Below are 23,661 nucleotides of genomic sequence, written 5' to 3'. Positions count from 1 at the left end.
GCAAAATCGCAGTGTTGCAAGAGGAATGGAGGGGAAGTAATGAGATTTCTGGCAAATAGGTGCTGTATGATGGCCCTTACACCTCTGTGGTATGTGAGTGATAAGGGAAACTGGGGTCAAGAAGGAAAAATAGTGGCATCTTTAAGGATTTAAGGACAGGATGATGGTGGGTTGCGATCAAGAGTTTAGTGGTGTCCCACACTACCAGATAGAAAGCGTTAGCAAGTGAGATTCCGGAAGGAGTTAGCAGGGGCTTGGCAGGTGACAATGCCAATAAAAGTGGAACAGAGAGAGAAGGAGAGAGGAGCATATGTTTCCACTGGAGGTTAACCCCGAGTTTGGAGAGCAAGTCCCTCCCTAACAGTAGTGATGGACACAAAGGCATGACCAAAAAGGAATGAGAGAGAGGGAACCCTTCTATGGCTAAGAACAAGGTGGGGGAGGTTAACCAAAGGCTTTGAGGGTTTACCATCTACTCCCATAACTGAGACCAGTGAAAGAGGGGAGGACAGAGAAGGCAGCTCCCATGTCAACCAAAAAGGAGGTAGGGTTACCAACTACCTTGTTCATTACCTTTGACTAGGGGAGGATTACTGAGGTCACCGTCTCATGGCTTCCTCAGTTATCATCAGTTGCCATGTACTGCAATGACAACTTCTGGTCGGGGTCTGAAAGGACTGACCCTCCTAGACTGCATGCCTAGGGGCAGTTTCTTCTCCAGTGGCCCTGCTGACCACTCACTGGGCAAGGTTTGTTGGGCAGTTGGGTTGCAGGCAGCAATTGGCCCATTGACCCTCCTGGCTGCATTTGAAGCAGGATCCCAGTGGTGGGCAATTAAATTTGTTACTTCTTTTTCTGCCACCTGCCCCCTGCCGGCCCGAGGGCAGCGACCAAGGCTTGCCAATCAGCCTTCTGGTGAGCCCGGGATTCACACGCAACTTCTCCCTGCTCCTCTCATGCATTAAAAACTTGAAATGCCATGTTCACCGGGTCATGGATAGGGGTCTGAGGACCATTCTCAGCCTTTTTTAGCTTCTTTTTAATCTCAGGGGCTGACTGTGTTATAGAGTGTGTGACCAACACAGTTGCCCCTGCTGGGGAGGTAGGATCCAGTCGAGTGTACTGAGTCACAGCTTTAGTCAAACAAGTAAGAAACGCAGCTGAATTCTCACCCGAGCATAGTGTGGTTTCTTGTAACTTATCAAAGCTCACTGCCTTATGGGAGCTAGCCTGCATATCTGCCAGTAAGCATTGTATCATGTGGTCTCTGAGGACCATGCCTTCCCTTCCCATGGGGTTTTTATCTGGTATGTCCAGCCTTGTTCCTCCCTCAGGACAGCCTGAAAGCCCACCAGCATGGGAGCTTCAGTCAAATGGACCTGACCTGAGTGTTGTTGAGTGGATGTAAGGACACTTTCCTGCTTGTCTGGGGTAAGGGTGGAGGCCAACACTAAATCAGTTTCATTCCAAGTGAGGTTGTAAGCCTGAGTACGGTATTAGAACTCCTTAATAAAGGTGGTAGGATCCTGTGAGAAAACACCCAACTGCTCTATTTGGGAGAGATCTGTCAGGTAGAACAGTGCATGGACCCTGACCAGCCCCTCTGTCCCTGCAACCACACAGAGGGGACAGAAAAGGCTGTGGTGGGAACAGGTGTGGCTGGCAACCGGAGACGACAAAGGAACTGGTGACAACAATTGTGGATTTGAGGAGACTGGAGGGGAGTTGCCTCAGAGAAGGTTGAGTAGCGAGGGGAGGGGGAAGGGAGAACGGAGAGAGACTCCAGGGAGTCCACAGGTCCAGCTCTGGGAGAGGGGACAGGTGTCGGAGGCGCAGTCATTTCAGTCTTTGGGAGTGTGTGTGCCTGGGATTGAGCCAAGAGCACTTGTACGGGTTGGCAAGAGGTGCAGAGAGAGAGGCGGGAGTGGAGGAAAAAGAAAGCCTGAAAGTAAGAGACATTCAATCATTTGTAAGTTCTCCAGCAGAAATTTTTTGAGATTTTGCTGGATATTGAAATCAGAAGTGCATTTTATGGCCAGTGTGAGTTATTGTCCAATTGGTGTTGAGACCGAACTTCATTGCAGAAAAAGACCGGGCGTTTCATATGGAGGTCAGGGGCAAAATCAAATTTGGCCACCAAAGGACTGTTCTTAGGGGGCTTGGATGGTTGACTTTCCATTGTCCTCAGACAGTGGAAGTATGGATACAGAAGTAGGGTATCCAAGTTCCCTATCCACACCTGGAATGTGAGGAGGGCCTGCTAAATCTGAGGGCGACCTGATCATGGTGAAAGACCCTGGGGAGAATCCTGGACTATCAGAAATGGAAAGATTCCCTGGTGCAGATCTGCGACTTCTGGGGCAGACAAGGACCTTAGACAGAAAAAGGTACAATGGAAGCCGGGGAAGGAAGCCTGTTCAGTTGCTGATAAAATAGATGGTTGGTCAGAGGCCTTCACTCAGGGTAAGAAAAGGGAAAATAGAAGAGTTTAGAGAAGGCACTGTAAAACTGCAAACATAAAGCACAAAAAGTAGAAAAGGCTCAAAAATGACTTCTGCAACCTAGTCCAGCCTGATGGCACAGTGACTTCCAGACCCAGGGAAAACAGTGCTGTTATTGGCAGAAACCCTAGGAAGTAAACACAGAGGCAAAGGGTTGGGGGTCACGTGGAAAATGAATTTTTGCTTCTATTATATACCTCAATGACCTGGTCCACACTCATAGGCATGAGAAACTGTCCTTCGCATGAATTGATCAGAACCTGACTGGATGAATAAGATGTTTCACCTTGTGGGCTGGTTCACATTACTTGCTGACTTGATGGGTGGCTTGTTTTAGATTTGCTTTTGCTTGTGGATACAGACACAAGTTTCCAATTGGAATGATGAATCTTCACATCAATGAACATACTTGTTTTCTCCTGTAACTGAGTTGATAGAAATGGACAGTTTAGAAACTGGATACCAATATTGGGAAAAGATAAAATGATGAAATGGCTGGCTTTCAGACTTTCAACAGTGGAGTTTCATAGACTTATAAGATTAGGTGTAAGTCTTCACAAGACAGTTGTTAAGCATAAAATATTTTCATTTTCTTCATGTATGTAATATAAGATTTAAATGGGACAGGTGTATTTTCAGTTGTGTGCATTTTAGTTATATTCTTTTAGGACTAAACATGATTTTATTATTGTCCTTACTTAAAGATTATGTATGATTAAAAAGTAGTGTAAAAGTGTCAAGTTCACAAGGGGAGGTTTTACATAAACATGTCACCTATGTGAAAGTGTAGGCCAGAGTCCAATCAAGCAGTCAGGTCACAGCCTGACGATTGCCTCCTTGAAGGTATGGCCTGTTTATAAGCAATACATTGAGAACATCACCACCCTCTTTTGCCCTTCACCTTCATCCCAGCCGGGAATCTGGGTCTTTATCCAGGAGTGGCCCCTGGTGGACCACTGACCCTTGGGGGTAACCTCTGAGCTATCTACACCCTCTGCACCCTCAGGTTGTGATTTTCTTAAATCCACTTTCATCTTTCTTCATCATCAGCCTTCAGCTACATGAGTCTGAAGAGGGCTCCAGTGAGCATCTAATCCATGGACTTGAGTTGAACTGGACTGCCCAGGATACTTTCTTGATTATAAGTCATTCCTCATGGAAAGTGCCTTTTTATACATATATGAGTGTCACTGGTTTTGCTTCTCTAGGCAACTCGGTGCACCATAAAAAAATAAATATTTATCTTCAGATCATAACATGGATGAACCTGGAAGATGTTATGCTGCTGCTTAGTCAAAAGACAAATATTTTAAGAAATCACTATTGTAAAGAGGCAAGAAAAGATTTGCACATTAAAGAAACTTTCTTTGACGGTTACCCAGGGTGAGAGTGAATGGAGGTCATTGGCTAGACTCACAAGGATGAGAGACTTTTTTTTTTCTGCCAGCATCCATTTGAATATTTATAATATCATTCTGAGGCTCTACAAAATTACCAACTTAAAAATTAGCTTGCTATATTAGGTCAAACATTAAATTAACTTGCCCTTAATGTGACAGTTCGGACTGCTTCTCTTGGGTGAAATGTGTGGTGTTAGCTTTTGTAGGTCTTATATAGTCCCCGGGCTGGATGGCCCTACCCCTGGGCTAAAGGGCACACAAAAGTTAACTTTTGTGAAGGGGAAGGTATGTTCCATAAAATGGTGGTTGGCAAAAAATTATTGAGGCAGGGAAAGACAATGGGAGATTCATAAGAGTTACAGCAAGAAAAAAATGCTGCTATATTCAAAATCCTGGAAAAATCATGATCTATCAGTAGATGCTTGGGTTGACCTGCAGCCTGAACAGGTATGGAAAGTTAATTGGAAGTATGTCCTCAAATATACGCAAGTTTGACAGAATACATTCTGTCCTCTGTCCTTTCTTTGAATGTACGCATAAATGTGGGAGAGCAGAAAAGGGGCAAAGTTATGGAAACTTTTTAGACATAAGCAAATACCATGAGGGAATGAGTAACTGGCCACAGGAGTTCAGGGCCATAGAAAAGACACCAGGCTTACTAGTAAAACAGAGAATGTGAGGCCCCCAAAGACTGAGGATCTTAGTCATCCTTCAGATCGGTAACACTTTTGTTACAATAATCAACCATTTAAAAGATAAAGGGTAGCATTTTCCCAAAGAAAATCTATGGAGTGTTAGAAATAATGGGAATGGAAACAGGACACACAGGATTTAGGAAGCAGGATAGTGAAGGTACATTGAGTGAATTCCAATGCATGAGTTTCAATAAAAGGTGTATGAATTGTTTAATGACAAGTTGACCAACTACTTGGTAAACCTTCTCTCAAGTCACAATAAAGAATTAATGAATACATTTAAAATAAAATCGTCAAGGGTCATGTTTTCAGGGAAACTAAGAATATTATTACAAACATGGGTTCCAAGACATTTGCTACATTCAAATCACATTGAACCATGGAGCTATCAGTCCCATGTGATAAAATTGATCTAAACATTTATCCTAAGGTCCTCCCAGGTACTTAGGGAGCCTGTCACCCAGGGTATAAAATTCAGTTTTTAGCCTCTCTTCTTTCAAACCCCACCAGACTCCAGAGTTAGTGTAAATTCTTCAGCTTTAAAAGTCTATGTCCTACATCTGTGAGCATCCCCTCAGCCTTGTACACATTTCAACTATTCCAATTAATGAGTATAAAGTTTGGCATCAGATTAGGCCCTTGGGGGAATGAGTTCCACCAGCCAATCAAGCTAGCGTTCTGCCAGAGTATATTTTATTTTCCCCAATATGTACAGTCACAATGGCAGGTAAATGGAGAGAACTTAGTAGATGTGACTGGAGGAAGAAAAGCCTCTAATGACCCTCTTTTCAGAATCTGAGGGCTTTCTGACTTTGTTCAGTGAGTGAGAGAGTAACAGAACCAATGATGAGTGTAGAGCACATATGACCTTAATCTTTCTATGTGGTCTCACCTATTTTTCTTCCCTCGTTTTTTATAAAATTAAAAAATTAATATCCCTCCTTTATTTAGTTAAATTACAGAAATATTGATGTTTCTGTGCATATGCATTGCTTGCCCCTCGGACCCAAAAAATATACCTTAGTAATACCACTGAAAAGATTATTTTGGTGTCAGAAAAAGTCATTCACACTTTCTCTAATGATTCCCCATGTTTCCACCTAGTGACTTCTAGAGTTTTATTTCATCTAGATTTAAATGTCTAGACGTCATCTAATTCTGTGGCAATTTCTTTACTTGTAAGTTCTCCACTTTCCCGTGTACTGGAGACTGAGCTCCATATCCCATAAGCTGCATGAAGGTTTTCCTCCTGCGAGGTCTTTGTGTTCTGCTGCTTTTAGCTGACTTCGCGTTGAGTTCTTTGATGATAAATTCTGCATGGATCTGGGAAGGTGATACCTACAGACCTACAGCGGAGAAGTACCAAGTCCAGGTAAGAATGGGAGAAAATGCATCAGTGTTGAAAATGAGATTTTGATGACTTAGAATTCTCCTACCTTTCTATATCTAAAGTGTACATGCTAGAGGCAAAGAGCCGAGGGAAAACAAGAGGCAGAGATAGTTATAAAGACAATACTGAGGTACTTTCAGATTTCTCCCAAGGACACAGGCTTCAAGTGTTGTGGTTCTTCACCCTTATTTCGGGTCCCCTGGAATATCCAGGGCAGTAGTACTGTTATGAATAACTTCTTTGTATTTCCTATACTACTTTCTAAGCTATTTATATCTCCTAGCATTAGTCCATTCTCTCATCTTTATTCGTTAATTTATATAGTTAGCTATTTATACAATTAAGGGTTTCTGTTATTTCATTCAATAAATTATGAAATATTTCTCCTTCAAATGTCCTGAGTGATGTATCTCTTTTAAAGTGATGTAAGTCATTGTACCTAAAAGAGTGCTTTATCACAAAATTGATTAAAATTGAATTAGGCTGATATTAATTTATATCAGATGAATTCACGGAGGTGAACATTTCAGTCAAAAGTCATAAAGTTGGTAGTGATAGTTATTTGGCCGTATTCTTAGAATGGCCCTAAGATACAATCTTGTGCTCGAATGCTCTTTAAGACATAGGTTGACATGGACACATACAAAAGGCCAAATAATGACCAGTTTGACAGCTTAGCACGTCACACGCCTTCTTCAGAGGATCATCCAGGATTATACGCTTTCACCCTCTGCTCTTGGAATGAGCACCCAAACTCCTTCTCTCTCCTTTTCTCTGAATTTCAAAATAGGCCTTTGACTTCTATGTCAATTGAATCCACTGTGTCCTTTTAGCAAGGTAAGTAAACAGAATTACAAAATTTGTGTTTACTTTTCATGATCAGTATGACATAATAAAAGTCTGCCTTCCTTGGTCACAGTGGACCTCCGTGGGGGAAGAACAAGCAGCTCATGGACTTCCACATGTTGCTCTCCACCTGCCTCGCTGATGGGCTGTGTGGACGCTCAGCATAGAAAAGAGGTTTTCAAAGATTGAATTTGTAACTCACGGATTCGTAAAATCAATTTTATATGCTCAATATTTCCCAGTCAAGCGCTAGAACCAAAATTAAATTTGTAGCCAGGTCTATACTGAGTAAACATGGAAAAAATTGCAACAAATACCTAACCAACTTCAGAGTAAATTCCAAATGCTGATACATTTCCCATTGAAGTGCATGCGTTTCGTTCACTGGGATTGTATTTTACTAGAAATGAATACAGAAAACTTGTTTTTTTTTTTCAGTAACATTTTCTAAACTGAACAGCTGAAAATATGGACTTTCCAACTGGTCATTTACTTAAGTCTGGAATCTGAAATCATTAGAACATTGCCCTGGGCTGTGAGGTATTGAACAGACACAACTGAGCAGTTACCTGGATCTGGGTTCAAAAGAAAGCTCAGTGGTACACTGAACAAGAAGAGGGGTCAAGTTCATGACGATGCAACTAAGACACTGGTTTGCAGAGTAGGAATAGCATTCGCTGTGGTTGAGTCGGAGTGCCACATCCAATGTCATGTGAAGTGCTGTCAGGTGAAAACTCAATCATTTGATCTAGATTCATGATCCAAGTGGGTAGGGCTAGATTAATGTAAGGAGTTACCATACAAGTAAGAGGATTTATGAAGGGGTAGAGTGTGAGTGTATTGTGATAGTCCAGGTTTTAAGTTGGAAACTTTAAATTATATAAAAGAAATAATTATTAAGTATAATCATCCCTGAATCCAAACTAAAAATTTTTTTTTAACATTTTATTAGGGGCTGATACAATCCTCATCACATCTGTAAGCACATCTATACATTCTTTGCCCTAATCATTTTCAAAGCATTTGCTCTCCACTTAAGCCCTTGGCATCAGGTCAAAATAAAAAATTGAACACACAAGTCTGTTCACACTAATATTCAAGAAAGGTTCAGCAAGGTGTTTTGCTCAATCTATTTTAAGTAGGAAACGTTTCACTAAGTAAATCCATAAACATTTGGGTAGTTATACAAATAAAAATTAAAGTAATAGATGAATGTGAAAAAACGGATTCTTAGATGACTCAATTGACAGATGTGATGGATAAAGGAGTAGATAAGTAAATATATACAAAATTATGGGTCAGTGAATTATAAAATGAATAGATGATTAAGTGTTTGGGCTTTAAGTAACCCTTCAGGTATGGACAGAAATTAGCTAATAGGTATGAAATGATTTCTGAAGAAAATTAATTTTTAGGTTCTCAGTATTACAGCCGAAGATAAATCTGCCAGCCCATCACAGCTTCTACACAATGACACCTGACTGACATTTCTTTCTTTTTTCCTCCCTACTACTTTCCAATCTGCTCCAAGCTTTATTACTGATTTCAAACATTAAGTACTACTCAAAAAGAAAAAATACGTGATATTTGCTTTTTGTTTCATCTTTGTAGTCTTTCTACATGTAACACATGTTGATTAAGACCCAAAATGTATCTCTCAATTTGATATCTGTTTAGGAAATGAAAATAATACAGATGATTGGGTGCTAATTGCTAACCACCACCCCCAACCCGAGGAACAAGCAACTTGATAGGAGAAAAAATAAATACCACTACTCAAGGTTGCTAACAATTACTGTTGCATTTTTAACTTAAGTTTCCTCATTCTAACTTTAACGATAATAATATTTTCATTGTAATCCTCAAAGGGCTAAAAAAAATAAAGGCTGAAGGTTTCCTAACATTTAGAACATTGGCACAAAAAAAAAACCTCAGAAACTTCAAAACTTAAACTCAAAACCACGCTCAGTGCCATTGAGTTGGTTCCAACCCATAATAACCATATAGGACAGGATAGAATCCCTTGCAGGCTTCTGAGACTGTAGCTATGAGAATAGAAACCCTCATTTTCTTCCCACAACCTACGCGGTCATTTCAAATTGCCAACCTGGAAGGTTAACAGTGCAATGTGTCCTTATTTTATATAAGGAAAAAATCAAGGTAGATATAATGGAGGGCGCAGAAATAGTGAAGAGGGTGAAAATAAGGAAGATTTGGGTCAGAATTTGAGAGACAGATCAATTCATGGCAGGATCACCTGATGTCAAAGCAGAGCAATAGGAAAGTACTGAGGTGCATCAGAGACAAATCTAACCTGACTAGTGGTTCATCTACAGCACTGATTCTCCAGCCTGAGAACACAATAGAAACTTCCTAAACTGTGTATACCAGTAAATCAGAAACTGCAGTTGGAAGTGTTACTACTAAAATTGCTTAAACATTAAATGACAATCAGAATTATTCATCTTCATTCAGTAAGAAAGATCGCACTATGGAATAGTAGACTACCTTCTTACCTTAGGTTCGCATATGTATGTTGTTCAAATTGGAAAATTGAACACATATTATTAATTTTGAGCCTCATGAGTCTGCTTGATTTTTAATATTAAAATGTAAATTATAAATCTTTATACGCACTCTCTGTCACCCAGGATTTCAAATAACTGAGTATATTAGACACACATAAAGGGCTTGACTATAATAGATATTCACATTATCATTAAGTAATATTAACCTACGGCAAGTTTTGAGGAGCGGTAAAAGATTGTATGTCTGAGGAAAAGAGAAAGGATTAGAAATGACTTTCCAGGAAGTATATAGACGAAGTTGACCAAAGTAGTTGCAGAATGGAAGCAAAGGCCAGTTCAAGAATTTGGAAGCAGTTAATCACAGACTCATCGGAAGAATTATTATTGTCACCATAGTCTTCTGTGGTAGAGTAGTTACAAAAGGAAAGAATCATATGGTTCTGCTGTTGTGTAGAAAGAAAACTAGGAAGGGAAGGTTATTATGAGGAAGAAGAGTAAATAAACCATGGACGAGACAAACAGCTGCTAGGCAGACATATAAATATAGGATTATATGAAAACATTGAGTTGGCATGAGGTTAGGTGAATACTTCATCTTTCTTTCAGGAATTATTCCAGCGGAACATCTAGAATGACCTTGAGAAACCACAGCACCATCACCGAGTTCATCCTCCTTGGACTGTCTACAGACCCCAAGACCCAAAGTCTGCTTTTTGTGCTCTTTCTGGGGATTTACTTCATGACCATCATGGGAAACCTGATGATGCTGGTGCTGATCCGAGTGGATTCTCATCTCCACTCGCCCATGTACTTCTTCCTAAGTCACCTCTCTTTCATAGACCTTTGTTTATCCTCAGTCACTGTGCCCAAGATGTTGCACAACCTCCTCTCTCAGAGAAATCAGTCTCAGTAGAGAGCTGTCTAGCTCAGGCCTTCCTTGTGTTTGTTACCTTAGGGACTGAAGGCTGCCTTCTTTCGGTGATGGCCTATGACCGCTATACTGCCATATGCCACCCTCTGCTCTATGGACAAATCATGAGTAAACAGTTGTGTGGGGGTCTAGTGTGGACCTCCTGGGGACTGGGCTCCCTGGACGCTCTCATCAATACCCTCCTTGCTGCCAATTTGGACTTCTGTGAGGTTCATGTCATGTCTCACTTCAGCTGTGAGCTACCATCCCTCTTCCCTCTTTCCTGCTCTGAGGTCACCACCAATTTTATGGTCCTGATCTGCTCTGCCATCTTGAATGGACTTGGAACCCTAATCTTGATAGTCTTCTCCTATGCGCACATTATTTCTTCCATCCGGAGCGTCCATTCCACAACAGGTAGAAGCAAGGCTTTCTCCACCTGCTCCTCCCACCTCATTGTGCTGTGCTTCTTCTATGGAAGTGCTTTAATCCGCTATCTCATGCCGTCCTCAGGCTCATCTCTGCAGCTCATCTTCTCTGTGCAGTACAATGTGGTCACTCCTCTGGTCAATCCCCTTGTCTACAGTCTGAAGAACAAGGAAGTGAAAACAGCTCTGAAAAGGGTGTTGCAAAAAGGTTTACATCTGTGACACAATTGCACCAAAATAGTTCAAAAATAGACATCATTGTTGTTTTTGTTCGGTTCCATCAAGTCAGTTCCAATTCACAGCGATCGTAGGCACAACAGATGAAACACAGCAGGTCATGCGCCGTCCTCACAATTGTTCCTATGCTTGAAACCATTGTTGCAGGCAATGGGTCAATAGACATTAAAGAAAGTTTTCTTTCCTGTTTTTAAATATATCAGTGGTCTGTTTTTTGTTTGTGTTTTAATCTCAGAGGTACAAAAGCTCTGGTAACACCTGATTTACTTTGAAATATTCCTTGAAGATCTAACAGCTACTTGTTCTCTTTGGCTTATATTTAATCTTTGAAGGTCAAGAACAATGGGGCAGATCATTTTTCAATGCAAATTAATTTTCAGTGTATTTCTTTTTAAAGTTGTATTTATCAAATACTATGATCTGTATGTGATTCCCTAAAAGGTACACATTTCAAGCATTCCTTTCTAGGTTTTATTCCCTTTTCTTTTTTTAAATCATTTTTTGAAGGCTCATACAACTCTTTTCACAATCCATATATCCATCCATTGTGTCAAGCACATTTGTACATCTTTGCCATCATCATTTTCAAAACATTTCTTTCTACTTGAGCTCTTGGTATCGGCTTCTCATTTATCCCTCCTTCACTCACTAAACCTTGATAATTTATAAATTATTGTTATTTTTCATGTCTTACACTGACCCATGTCTCCCTTATCCCTGCCTGTCATGCAGGAGACCAGGGTTAGATTTCCCCATGGAAAGACCTGAAGGTTTTCTGTCTTATTTATGCAATGTCTCATTTGCATGCATTTTTGCACTATGAGGATTTGTGAAGCAAGTTAGTAATTTTTAGTTTTTCTTCCCATATGAGAGGGAATATGTAATGCACTATAACCCATAGCACATTCCATTGTGCTTTCTTCACCAATACTTGAAATTTTAGAACCATGACTGCTAAATAGCAGGCATATGTGCCTGTTCTCGAAAACCTTTTCTAACTTAGAAAATTTTTAAATAAGAATAATTATGTTCAATTAGAATTACTACTAAGATTTAAATCAATTTTTTCCTCTGGTGGAGCACGAGTGGAGCAATGGATTAGCTGCTGGACTACTAGCTGCAATACAACATTTCAAACCCACCAGCTGCTCCATGAGAGAACGATGAGATTGTCTGCTCCTAGAAACATTAATATCTCTGAAATCATAGGTAGCAGTCTCCCTCTTGTAGGATCCTTATGAGTTGGAACTGACTTATTGCAGAACGTATGCACTAATACACAATTATAATCATATTTTCATTTTGCTTATCACAAATAAATGTACTTCCAAGTTTCAGAAAATAAACTTCAAGTTCTATCATGTTACATTAAACATGTAAACAGCTATACAGTTAATAATTATCCTAATATTAAATATTTCTAATGTCAATATATTCTAAGTGTTATTCAGTTGGACCAAAAATATTTGCCAGCGTTCTTCCTACCTTTTCCCTACTTCCCTCCATTCCTTCTGTAAATATGGGCTTTTAGTCATCCCCCCTTCCTCATGAGGAACTTTAGCCACAGAATTAAATCAACCATTATCTTTGGTTAATAATTCATTATCATATGTTTATGGTGTTGTTGTTAATTGCCTTACAGTTTGCTTCAATTCCTGTAGTCTGATGCATACCAGAATCAGCCTTTGCCCAGTCTTGTTCCATGTTCATGATTGAGGGTCCATTTTAGTACATTCTTTTGACTCTTATATCAATTCATCTTCTTATTGGTATCTCTTATTTTTCTTGGCCATCTACATTACCAACCTTAATGTCCTTTTCTGGCAATTTGTCATTCCTAATTTAGTGGAAGAAAAAACTCACTCCACTCTGAGGATGAGATTATTTGGGTTTATTAAAGAAAGAAAGTGAGAGAAAGAATGAGACAGAAAGATGTGATTTTCAGACACAATGTCAATCTGTAAGGTTTTTTTCCATACAGTAGTAGAGCTTTTATATTTTAGAATTTACAGCAGTAAGTGCAGATTTTATAGCATATGGACACAGTAATTGTATATCTATGAATCTAATGATAAAAATGTGGGCTTGTTTGAAAAAGAAGAAGAAACAAAGGCACCTATGAATATATTGAAACACCAACTAAAGAACTTTTGAAAATGACAGATACCAGGCAGGGAACAGAGAAATTATAGTACCATCATTTGGTTGGATAGTCTTTGCTTGAGGTCACAACTGGACAAGAGCAACCTCATGGAACAGTGAACCCACACATGTGGCACTGAGACCAGAGAGAGTGCTGCATGCATGAGCAGACACAGGAGCAAGGTCAAAAGAGCCCAGCCTTCCTGCCACCAGGCTATTTCAAACGTCTGGCTGGGGAGGCAGGGTTAAAGATATTGGTTGACCCCACTGGCTGAATTAAGCCTACGTGGGTGATTTGCTAGGACTGGGCATATTTAGGCCATCAAGGTGTACTGTAAACCTGGCTTGAGGCCTGAATTTGAGCATGCCCAATTTGGGTGTCTTCATAGGAGTTTAATGGTCACCTGAGTACTTCCAACCTTCCTTATGGGGGCCTTTGCAGGCATGGGAGGGACAGCTCCCTGCCCCTTGTCTCTGGCTACCTAGAAATTTTATTGGAGGGTAAATTGTATACCCAAAATTGGGGGAGATAAAGGTATGAAGTGGTTGGCTTACAAACTCTCATAGGTGGGCGAAAAATCATAGGATTAAGGTGTAGGTGTTACTTAATTGCAATTGTGAAGCTAAAGAATTATGTACAGGTGCCAGGTTGGCAAGGGGTGGATTAAGTTAGTTAGTCTATTGTGCCAACCTAGCTGATAAACACATGTGCAATTAATTGAAGTGAGGTGGGATAAATGGCTCAGTGAGCCTCATCTTTCTAGTTCTTGGGTCTCTTGCTTTGTGATGGTCGCACCAGGGTGCAGCTGCCTTAGCAGTTCCCTGCTTCAGCTTGCAAAGCTGACTTCCTTCAAGACATCCCCAAAGAGAACCCACATGGACCTACCCTGATGCAGCCCTGGGTGCTATAGCAGCCGTGTGGAGACCCCTGCCAGTGCTGAGATGCTTGCACGTACACTGACTCAGCTTTCCTCCTGCGGTTGACATCATTGCCTCCGTTTTGTGAGCTGGAGAAGGATTTTGTGAATTGGTGCTGGACATATGGGTTAATGGAGGACTTGCAGACTTGGAAAGCACTGGGTTGGGATGTTTTCTTGATGTACACATAATCTTTACATAAAACTCTCTCTTATACATGAGTTGCTGTGGATTCATTTCTCTAAAGTACCCAGACTAACACATTATGGTACCGGGAGCGGGGTACTGGAGAAACAAATCATAAGACAGCGCGTAGATGTTCGTTTGACCTCTCCCTCATGGAAGCTTTTCGTCTTTGTCTAGCCAGAGGTCAGATAAAGCCACACTATTTACTCGGTTGTTTTTCTGGGGGAAATATGGGAAGTAGGTAAATAGAAAGTTTGTAAGTCCACTTGCTTGAGCCATTAAAATTTGATCTTTAGATGGGTTTAGGCCATGTTTGTAAAAAGCTTTGGAAAGGTATACCCCACCCAGTGATTTGGAGTACTCGGGAAACCAATGGTCTTTGTCAGAAGCTTGAAAAAATCTGGAACCGTGAAGAAAACTCCCCTCTAGGACTGAATGTTTCAGGGAGCCTGAGGGCAGGCTAAAACCATTGCTGGGTGACCACCTGGATCTACTTGTTGAGTGGAAATGAGAGAAATGCAACAAAAAAGAGACGGGTTGAGTTTGGCCACTGACACCTATGGATTTGGTTTACAGGGGGGAAAAAAGATGAAAGCAGGTTGACTGGCCTAAGGTTCATGACCTAGCATGAGGGGGCTAGGCTTGTTGAGTATTGGTGAGAGCCCATGGTCTAAAGGCAAGGCAACCAATGGGCGCTCTGCGGAGGCTGAGTGAGGCAACCCATATGAGTTGACCAGAACCCGACCAGCTGGCGATTTTTGAGCCTGTGAACTGGTGCATATTGTTGCTGGCTTCATGGATGGCCTGTCCGGATTTGACTTTGCTTATGGATGCAGACTTCACAAGATTTGAACTAGACTGAAGATTCTTCATGTCGACAACTATGATTGTCTTCTCAGAGAACTGGGTTGATGTAAGTGGGCAGTATATAAATTGTATACCCAAAATTTAGGGAGATAAAGCCTGAAGTGGTTGGCTTAAAAACTCTCATAGGTGTGTGGGGGGGAGCACAGGATTACAGTACCTTAATATATCATTTATTGTATACTTGTTAAATGAGTCAGGTGTCTGGATGAGCTTGAATGGGTTCTCTGCTTAGGAAATCACAGGACTAAAATCAAAGTGTAGGCCTCTTTCCATTCTTAGCAAATTGACTCAGTAAGAATCTGCTTCAAAGCTCATCTAAGGCACAAAAATAATTTTTAAACCATTGAATGGAAGTTCTGTGAATAGAAGAGTTTTTCAACAAGGAGTCCATCTTTTCCACTGAAATTCATGTTAAGTAATTCTAGGATATTACCTGCACTGATTTGTCACCTCTCTATTGCCATGAATTGATAGTTCTTGTATGGCCTTTCTACTTGAACTGACTCATAAGTCCTAGGAGTGCTAGAGGTTCTTTCTTCTCAATTGACCCCAACCAAGGCACTGCCATTGAGTTGAGCCTTACTCTCAACACATTCTCTTGTTCAGGGTGAGTATTCAACTTTCTCTTAATTATTTTTTATTTTCTCACAAAATAAAGCAACCTAAACTTTACTAGCAGTCCTTGGTGGTGCAAATAATTAATATCTTCAGCCACTAACCAAAAATGTAGAAGGTTCAAATCCATTGAGAGGTGATTCTGAAAAATGATGATCTACTGTGAATAAGTCAGCCATCACTTTCTTTGTAAATTTTCAAATCTTACTTATGAATTTCTGCTTTTTTTCAAAATAGATAGATAGATTAGATAGATAAGGGGGAAAGTGGCATATGGTAAATCATAAAGACTTTTTACACAGTAGAAACAAGATTCTACAAGGAACATCTGGTATCGGTCTGTAACCCTAGAGATCTAAACAACTCCATCCCTATTGTTCAGTTTACTCAATCACCTTCCTATACAAAGTGACCCTTTTGTTAAAAACCTCACCTTTGTGCCTTTTTGAAATCCATTGTTTGGTTCTCCTTGGATGTCAGCCTCTTCTGAATTCTCAACTTCCACTTAGACCACTGCCTTCAATGTCATTTCCAGAAACCAAGATAGAGGGTTAAATTAAAATAAGAGAAGGAAAAAATGGAATAATGTAGTACCCCATGTACTTGCACACTAGAAAATCAAAAGGAAAAACACACCCAGCATGTCTGAAACAAAAAGAATTCAAGGAAAATTCAAGCCTCAAGTTGCAATATCGAAACATTCTATGGGCAAAATATCGAGTGGTGCAGAAAACATCAATAGAAGATGGAAAGAATACACAGAGTCACTGTACAAAAAAAAAACTAGCAGATATTCCAACATTTTTGAGAAAGAATCAATTAAGGCTGTACTGAAAGCATTAGCCACAAACAAGTCTCCAGGATTTGATGGAATACTGGTTAAAATGTTTCAACGAGCTGATAAAGTACTGTAAGTACTTACTCATCTCTGTCAGGAAACTTGAGAGAGTTATATGGCCAATTTTCTGGAAGAGATGGATATTTGTACCCATTACAAAGAGAAGTGACCCAATATAATGCTCAAATTATACAATAACTAATATCACATTCAAGTAAAATTTTCCTGAAGACCATCCAATAAAAATTGCAGCAGTACATTGACAGGGAGTTGTCAGAGGTAGAGGTCAGTTTCAGAAGAGGATGTGAAACAAGGCTGTGGTTTCATGAAATCATGGCTGGTGTCAGATGGATATTGGCTGAAATCAGATAAGTCCAGTAAGATGTTTACATGTATTTTGCTGATTATACAAAGGCATATGACCGTGTGGACCATCATAAATTGTGGACAACCTTGAGAAGAATGGGAATTCCAGAACACTTCTTTGAGCTCATGCAGCACTTGTACATGGAACAAGAGGTGCTTGTATGAACATAACAAAGGAATACTGCACGGTCTAAAATCAGGAAAGGTGGGCATCGGGGTTGATCTTACCATACTTATTCATTCTGCAGACTGAGAAAATCATCAGAGAAGCTGCAATATCCTTGTCATTCCTCACATCCTCCCAGTGGCCTGACATGGGTTCAGCCTTACTCTCATCCACGTATCAGCAAGTCTGCTTCCACCAGGTGGACAGCACATGCTCCACTTGTGGAAAAATTCACACCCGTGCGGATCATTCACCAGTGTCAGGCCCAGTATTTGGAGGCACATGCTTAGTTTCCTTGGACCAGCAGAGCACACAGTCCCAGACTAGTCACCGTGAGCCCACTTTCTAGGTTGACAGGGCTTCTTTCAGGGCCAAGTACCCATGTCCCTGACACCCACTCTTGTGGCCTCCTTAACCAAAAGGAGTACTACCTGAGTGACTCTCTCCCCCACCCCCACCCATTTTCTTCTTTCTTTCATTCCTATCTCATGTGTGGTTTTTTGTTTGTTTTCTTAGATCCATTTTTCTCTCTTTTCTCATGCTTTACTTCTTTATAGCTTTCCTTTTTCCTCTTCTCTTGTTTTTCTTCATTATTTTTTCTTTACTGTTTTTAAAGGAAAGACTCGTGCCCACTAACTAAAAACAACTTATATATGCTTAATTCTTTTATTTTCTTTTTTAAGCATTTTATTGGGGCTCTTAGATCTCTTATAAAAATCCACACATAAGCTCATTGTGTCAAGCACATTTTCTTATTATTAGTCCTGAGGGGTTTGTCTGTCCTGGATTCCCTGGGTTGTAAGCGCTTATCTGTACTAGTGTACATGCTCTGATCTAGCCAGATTTGTACAGTGCTTAATTCTTTAAACACGCATTACAATTGAAAGTGATTAATTCCACACTAAACACTGTATGGTCCAGCATTTCTTAAAATGTGTTGCAAGAGACATATTTTAAAAATCATTTTATTAGGTGCTCATACAACTCTTATTACGATCCATACATACATCAATTGTGTAAAGCACATTTGTACATTCACTGTCCTCATTATTCTCAAAACATTTGCTCTCCACTTAAGACCATGGCATCAGCTCCTCATTTTCCCACTTCCGCCCCTCCCCTCACTCCCTCATGAACACTTGATAATTTTTAAATTATTATTTTGTCATATCTTGCATTGTCCGACAACCCCCTTTACCTACTTTTCTGTTGTCCGTCCCCCAGGGAGGAGGTTAATGTAGATCCTTGTAATTGGTTCCCCCTTACCACCCATCCTCCCGGTATTGCCACTCTCACCACTGGTCCCAAAGGGATCGTCCTCCCTGGATTCTCTGTGTTTCCTGTTCCTATCTGTACTAGTGTACATTCTCTGGTCTGGCCAGATTTGTAAGGTAGAATTGGGATCATAATAGTGGAGGAGGAAGGGGGAGAGGAGGAAGCATTTAGAAACTAGAGGAAAGTTCTATGTTTCATCGTTGCTACACTGAACCCTGACTAACTCGTCTCCTCCCCACGAACCTTCCATAAGGGGATGTCCAGTTGCCTACAGATGGGCTTTGGATCCCCACTTCACAATCCCCTTCATTAACAATGATATGAATTTTTTATCTTTGATGCCTGATACCTCATCCCTTTGACACCTCATGATCACACAGGCTGGTGTGCGTCTCCCATGAGGGCTTTTTTTTTTTTTTTTGCTTCTGAACTAGATGGCTGCATTTTTACCTTGAAGCCTTTAAGACCCCAGTTGGTATATCTTTTGATAGCTGGGCACCATCAGCTTTCTTCGCCACATTTGTTTATGCACCCATTTGTCTTAAGTGATCATATCAGGGAGGTGAGCACACAGTGATATTATTTTTTTGTTCTTTGATGCCTGATAACTGATCCCATCAGCATCTTGTGAGCACGCAGGCTGGTGTGCTTCTTCCATGTGGGCTTTTTTGCTTCTGAACTAGATGGTCGCTTGTTTATCTTGAAGCCTTTAAGACCCCAGATGCCATATCTTTTGATTGCCTGGCACCATCAGCTTTCTTCACCACATTTGCTTATGCACCCATTTGTCTTCAATGATCATATCAGGGCAGTGAGCACACAATATTATTTTTTTTCTTTGATGCCTGATAACTGAGACCTTCAGAGCGTTGTCCCCTATACGGCTATGGGTCAGTGGGGGATGACGTCTCTCATGGTAAGGCCGGCCATAAGATCTTCTTTGTGAATTGGCTGCCCTGAGCAGGAATATCGTCTTCAAGACTTGATGAGACAGGGTGTGCTCCACTCTCTCTTCCTCCCCCTTCATTTGCTCCCATGTACTCTGATCAGATATGTCCCTCTCCCAGAGCTGCAGATTCAGTGCTGTCCTCTGAAAATAAATTCTTCTGGGTGGAGGGGCAGGTGTCCATGTACTTGGGATTGGGGTTGGCCCCTCAGACATCTCCACTGGTTCCTTACTCCATGCAAGGGACATTAATGAGTAGTACATAGATCTATGTGACCAAATAACTTTAACAGTACTTTTGAAAATCATAATGCATATATATTCAAACAAACCCACTGCTCGCAAATCCATTCTGACTCATACATCTCACCTAACATCAAAACAACCAAACTCACTGCCATCAAGTCGATTCCAACTCATAATGACCCTAAAAAACAGGACTGCTGTCCCTTTAGGTTTTGGAGCTATACATCTTAACAGAGCAGAAATCCTCACCTTTCTCCCACAGAGAAACTGGTTGATTTGAACTGCTGACCTAGCCATTGGAGACTCAAAGCAAAACCCACTACACCAGTGGTTCTCAACCTTCCTATTACCATGACCCTTTAATACAGTTCCTCAAGTTGTGGTGACACCCCAACCATAAAATTATTTTCATAACTATAATTTTGATTCATAACTATAATTTTGCTAATGTTATTAATCAGGCAACCCCTGTGAAAGGGTTGTTTGAACACCAGAGAGGTCACAACCAACAGGTTGAGACTCCTGCACTACACTTTCAAGACTTACTGTTACCTTGATCCAGTCTTGAATTTTTCTCCATTGCTTTTATATTATAAAAAACTGCTTTTGGGGATTTGACAGGAGGTCATGATCCAAACCATATCACCATGTTACAGGGTTCCTTTAAGATCCCTCTTTGTATTTATTTATTATTGCTTTTATAGTGTTGATGGGTTTGTTTCCTTGTTTTTTGCTTTGTTTTGTTTTGCTTGTTTTCTATTCTTCATTTTTTTCTTTAAATTATTTTGGCCTTTTTGATGAATAAGTCTCATTTCTAGCTGCTCAAATATAAAAACGGTTGACCAGCTATCAAGGGCAGTAAAGCAACTTCAATAGTTGCTCAGATTACTTAAATCAGACAACATTTTTATAGCTTAGACATGATAGAGAAACAGGAGAAAACAAATGATTTTTGGACCCTTTGAAAGAATGACCAATCCTATAGCTTTTTCAATTTGTTCATGCAGAATGCAGTACAATTTTTTGCCATTATAGAACTCAACCATGACACAAGATACAGAATTCTGGGATCTCCAGTTCACCTTCTTCCTTTTAGAGAAGTCTGTATAAAGTCTGACAGGCAAATTGGAGAAGTGATCGCCTGGTTGCACAATATGTACAGGCAATAATTTGGGTTATGAGAAGAATCATGAAGCTGTGTTTGTGACTGAGTAGCAAATAAATACAAAAATATTCTTTGCCCACGCTTTGGGTTTAATTAAACTTATTAGGAATAGAGATGAGTGGGAAATTGACTTGGCCACAATAAAAATTCTAGGATGAACATTATAGCAAGACATGAATAAATATTCAGTGTTCAAGCAGGCAGATCTTTGTTACAAACTGGACCCCTGAAAATTAAAAAATATGTGTATATGTATGGATACATGTGTGTGTGTGTGTGTGTGAGTGTGTGTTTTGTGGAAGTACGAGCTCAATCTGGCAATAAGGGAGAAATATACTCGTTATATAATTTCATGTCAACTTGAATATATAAAATTGAAGGGGTGGAGTCTAGCGTGTCAATCAGGTCGGTCTGATGGTACCTCCTGGTGGCATAGCCTTCTCATAAAGAGTGTCCTGGAAAATTCTCTAAATCTGCTTCACCTTTCTGTTGGCAAAAGTACCAGAGCCTTGTGGGGATTCCACTGCCATTGAATCCACAAGACTCTGAAGCCACTCTATTTGTGAACTTGGTGTATTCTCCATCATTGCATGTAGCTGCTTGAGCCTGAAGGCAGATTTATGGACCAGTATCTGATTTATGAACTTGATTTGGACTGGGCTGGGATGTTTTCTTGATATCCAATTACTCCTTGGTATAAAGTTCCTTCTTTCATGTATATGAATATGTCTCTGGATTTGTGTCTCTAGATAACCCGTCTTTTCACATATGGGATATGGAGACTAAGGATAATGTCTCAGGAAGAAAGTCAGAGAGGTTAATTCAAATGTCTGTACAACAGAGACATGTAACTGATTGCATGTGCTATTCTTAGTTTAATTAGGATACGAATTGTGAATTTAGGAAGGTTCTAGAAGGATACTTACTTCTTCTGATGAGGCATGGAGTAGCATCAGCAAGAGCTTCTAGCAAATGCTGAGATTCAAACTCTCACGGTCTCTTAGGCTGAGATTCCAAACTTCTTTTTTTATATCGTCTGCAACAGTGGCCCAGAAAATGGACTTCTGAGCACAGTTCTCCATTCTGGCAGTGGTCCACCCAGGACACTACAAGTATTCTTCTGACAAGAAACCTTTTCAAATGTTCCTTTTGTTTATTTGCCCAGACTCGAGTCTTTACTTTGATACACAGCCATCTAGTAATTCTATAGAGGATGTGCCTAGGAGGGTCTTCCTGAAACATTACATTCAGTGAAATAATTTGTATTATTGACTATAATTTTCATTAACTTTGGGGAATGGAAAATACTATATCTAATACTTTTATCTAATACCAGCTATTAGATAAAAAATTAAGTACTGTATGTGTGAGAGAAATATCATTGCTTGGTATTGCTGAGGACGAAGACAAAGAATTCCAACTGGGTGATCATAGAAAATAAGCATAAAGAACAACAAGTTCTTATGAGAGTCAACATTTTCAGGTACATTTCAGATTTATAAAAACTTGTCAAGAATTTTGCTGTTGTGTGCAGAATGATTTCCAAATCCCCAGTCTGAGGATCTGCAAGGAGTCTGTGTGGCTCCAGAAACATTATTTTTCATTTAGTCTTCACGCCCCACATAGGGAGGGAATGTATATTTTTGCTAATTAGCTGATCTTATCACTATGGTTTTTTCTTTGTATGATGCCCGCTATATGCCCTAGTTAAATATTCTGCTTTATGATTTTACCACAAATACATCCTAAACTTATCTTGGTCTCTCATATTTCAACTATCAAGACACTGTCACAGGACAGAATTTTGTTTCTTCCAGGGTCACTTGTACTGTCTCCTTTAATCATATATTTTACATATAAAAGTTCAAATCCATTCTTATGTTTTTTCCGATTTGTATAATTTTTATTTTCTATTTTCTAACACTGTGATTAGATGAAATGGGAGAGTGAAAGATATATGTCGAGTAAACTCCAGCGCCAGTACCTTGGTGGGAACTGACACCTGAGTATTGGTGCAATCTTGCCTGCGACAGTAATCCTACCCTGCATCTGTGGAACCTCTCATCTAGTGGGAACACCACCCCACTCCCTTGAGAAAGACTTGGAACTCCTCTAGCCACATGGACAGGTGATCAAGTCTCATGTATCTCCTTACTTACCACTCTATTTCTTCTTACTTTATTTTCTAATCCTTCTATCTATCCCACCACAGTCAGTCTCAATAAGCTTAGGTTTGTTTGGGTTTTTTTTTTCTCTCTTTCATTATTCTTTTTCCCTCTCTTTTTCTCCTTTTTCATCTTTCTCATCTTCTCTCCCTTTCTTTCCTATTATACGCCACTAATGACTTCCAGGTCACTACCCTCCCCCAACTAGGACAATTCTGCCCAGTACCGCTGGGTCACTGCATTAAAAGGGCACAACAACCTGCCTCCCCAGGGCAGAGTATAATCCCCTCTGGCCCCATATTTCAGGCAATCTGATCCCATTTTCAGGCAATAAGGAATCAGGTATATCTTTATTTTTTATTTCCTCCTTCTTTCTTTCTTCCCTCTATACCATCTTTTCACATATGGGAAGCACAGTTGAATTATTATCCCTGTTTTTCTCTTTCTTCTCTGTTTCTTCTCTCATTCTTTGTTCTCTTCTCTTCTAATCCAGCCTATATGATTCGCTCCTGTCCATCTCTTTCCTTCCACATGCCACTGCTGTTTTCCAGACACCTACACTCTGCCTAGGGAAACTCTGCCCTCCCAGTGGGGAGAGCTACAGTCTGCCTCATAAGCTAGTGCAGCATACAGCACAAGACAGTGCCACACACAGCACGGCATGGTTAAGCAATCTCTTTATTTATCTATTTTTAAATTTGTCTCTACTTCACTTTCTTTTTCTTCTTTTTTGTTCTTCTTTCACTGTCTTCTTTTCTCCTCTTCTTCTATCTCTTCTCTCTTTCCTGCCACAGTCTCAGCAAAATAAGTTCTCTTTTTTAATTGTTTTCA

The 23,661-nt window shown here is 40.2% G+C and overlaps 1 pseudogene; it reads left to right on the top strand.

Moving 5' to 3' along the window:
- The first annotated feature begins 607 nt into the window (after positions 1–607).
- LOC142451066 (olfactory receptor 8S1-like) lies at positions 608–10,920 on the top strand (annotated as a pseudogene).
- The last annotated feature ends 12,741 nt before the right edge of the window (positions 10,921–23,661 follow it).

This window comes from Tenrec ecaudatus, chromosome 6 (genome assembly GCF_050624435.1).
Source record: "Tenrec ecaudatus isolate mTenEca1 chromosome 6, mTenEca1.hap1, whole genome shotgun sequence".
Lineage (NCBI taxonomy): Eukaryota > Metazoa > Chordata > Mammalia > Afrosoricida > Tenrecidae > Tenrec > Tenrec ecaudatus.
The sequence above is the reverse complement of the archived record's forward strand: the minus strand, read 5'-3'. Positions and strand labels throughout refer to the sequence as shown.